The sequence below is a fragment of the Schistocerca americana genome, unplaced genomic scaffold (genome assembly GCF_021461395.2).
Source record: "Schistocerca americana isolate TAMUIC-IGC-003095 unplaced genomic scaffold, iqSchAmer2.1 HiC_scaffold_98, whole genome shotgun sequence".
NCBI classification, from domain to species: domain Eukaryota; kingdom Metazoa; phylum Arthropoda; class Insecta; order Orthoptera; family Acrididae; genus Schistocerca; species Schistocerca americana.
Window position 1 is genome coordinate 765,001 of NW_025726763.1, and position 2,500 is coordinate 767,500.

At 64.0% G+C, this 2,500-nt stretch overlaps 1 pseudogene; it reads left to right on the forward strand.

Annotated features, from left to right (window-relative positions):
- Positions 1-2,500, forward strand: part of LOC124593411 — a 7,939-nt pseudogene that overhangs the window by 2,476 nt on the left and 2,963 nt on the right.

A 2,500-nucleotide genomic window follows, 5' to 3' on the forward strand; every position in this document is an offset into this window, starting at 1 on the left:
GCGCGGGCGTGGTCTGCTCTCGCCGTTGGTTGGCCTCGTGCTGGCCGGCGGTGCAGGATGCGCGCGCCTGCGCGGCGTTCGCGCCCCGGTGCTTCAACCTGCGTGCAGGATCCGAGCTCGGTCCCGTGCCTTGGCCTCCCACGGATCTTCCTTGCTGCGAGGCCGCGTCCGCCTTAGCGTGCTCCTCCGGGGGCGCGCGGGTGCGCGGATTCTCTTCGGCCGCCATTCAACGATCAACTCAGAACTGGCACGGACTGGGGGAATCCGACTGTCTAATTAAAACAAAGCATTGCGATGGCCCTAGCGGGTGTTGACGCAATGTGATTTCTGCCCAGTGCTCTGAATGTCAACGTGAAGAAATTCAAGCAAGCGCGGGTAAACGGCGGGAGTAACTATGACTGCATCCGGACTATGGCTGCATCCGGACTTGGCTTCTCGAAGTGCGGTCTTGATGTAGTCGTGCTGCTGCTGCGAGGTGCCTTCCTTGGGTTATAGTTACAGGGAGAGTGATGCGCAATACATGGGCCTAGCCCTCTTAGCCTCTCCTCTCCTGCGGTCTTCTCCCCTTCTCGTGGGCCCGCTGATTTCGCAGAGTGGAAGACCGCACCAGGGGCTTGGGGGGGTTACCAGCCCCCCCTCGCACTATCCCTTTTTTAGTTGGGGGCAGTAAGCAGAGAATAAGTGGTGGCCCTTCCGCTGAAGGTGCCACCCCAACTCCCCCAGCACCTAGCCGGCCAACCGGCCGTGCCGAAAATCTTGTAACTTTTGCAGCTATGTATACCTGTAGTGAGTGCCACCGCAGCTTTACAACCAAGAACGGTCTCGGGGTCCATCGCCGCCGCCAACACCTTGCGGCCGCCAACGCGGAGATCGTCACGGAGAGGCATCGCGCGAGGTGGACGGAGGAAGAAGTCCTGTCGCTCGCCAAGGCGGAGGCCGAACTGTTCCTTGAGAGGGACGCCCGGTTCTTCTTTGTCAATCAAGAACTCATCAGGATGTTCCCCGACCGAACGCTCGAGGCAATCAAGTGCCGACGGCGGCAAGCTGCCCACAAGCAGCTTGTCCGCCAATTCATGGAGGCGCTTGAGATCGGTCGGGGGGAAGAGCCGGCGTCCCGCCGGGGAGCAGCGAGCCCGCTGCCTGACGCGGGCGAGGCCGCTGCGCCGCCCGTCGACGCAGCCGAGGACTTCGCGGCCGACACCACCGGGCCGCCGCCGGAGGGGCCGACTGACGCCGCCATCTGGGAGCATCTGGCGGGGCTACCCGCTTCCGCCCAGCGTTTCTCTGCCCTGGATCGTGTCATAGGTCTGGGGCGGGGCACGCCGCCCGATGTCATCCTGGGCATGCTCCCGGATGCCCTTGCGTCGGTCGGGTCCAGAGGGGAGAGATCGATCACCAGGACACAGCGGCCGCGCCAACCATCGAAGCGGCCGCCTGCCGCGCCGCCGACGCAGAAGCGCAAGCGGCGCCGCTGGGAGTACGCGAGAACGCAGGATGCCTTCCGACGGTCGCGTGCACGTTGCGTGCGCGGCCTCTTGGACGGCACCCTGCTCCAGCCGCCACCTGCCATCCCTGGTCTGCTGGACTTCTGGGCGGACCTCTTCACCAAGAAGCCCATCTCCACCGCGGGCTTCATTCGTGACCGCCTCCTCCCGCACTCAGAGCCTGTCGCTCTCGAGTGCATATGGGGGCCGGTCACACATGAGGAGGTCGCCGCCGCGTTGCCGCCCAGGGGATCAGCAGCCGGGCCGGACGGCCTTACCCCAGCGGAGTTGCGGCGCCTGCCGCACGAAGTCCTGGTGAAAGTGATGAATCTCTTCCTTCTGGCCCGCGCCCTTCCGGAACGCCTGCTTCGCGCGCGGACGTCCCTTCTCCCGAAAACGGCTGCACCAACATCCCCCGCTGACTTTCGCCCCATTACGGTCTGCTCGGTGTTGGCGCGGACCTTTCACAAGGTTCTCGCGTCACGCCTGATGCGCGCATGTGCTGTGGACGAACGTCAGCGGGCATTCATCCCTCGGGATGGGATGTTGGAAAATACCTTCATCTTGGACACTGCTCTCACCGACGCAGTTCGCTCCTGCCGCTCTGTCTTTGTGGCATCGATCGACGTATCTAAGGCATTCGATTCGGTAGATCATGCTGCCCTTCGCCCCGTGCTGAAGGCGCATGGCCTGCCGGATTGCTTTGTCGAGTATGTCGAGCGGTGCTACGAGGGCAGCACGACAGTGATAGCGGACGGCGCCGGCGTGGGCGTGTCTGTGCAGCCAGCACGGGGCGTTCGCCAGGGCGATCCCCTCTCCCCCCTCCTGTTCAACTTTGCGGTGGACTACGTTTTAGGCCAACTGCCCTCCCACATCGGAGCTCGGATCCTCGGTCGCAGAGTCAACGCTGCGGCCTTTGCAGATGACGTCTTGCTGTTTGCAGCGACCCCGAGGGGCTTGCAGTCCCTCATCGACGCAGCTACCGCAGCCCTCGCCCACCTGGGGCTGCAGATCAA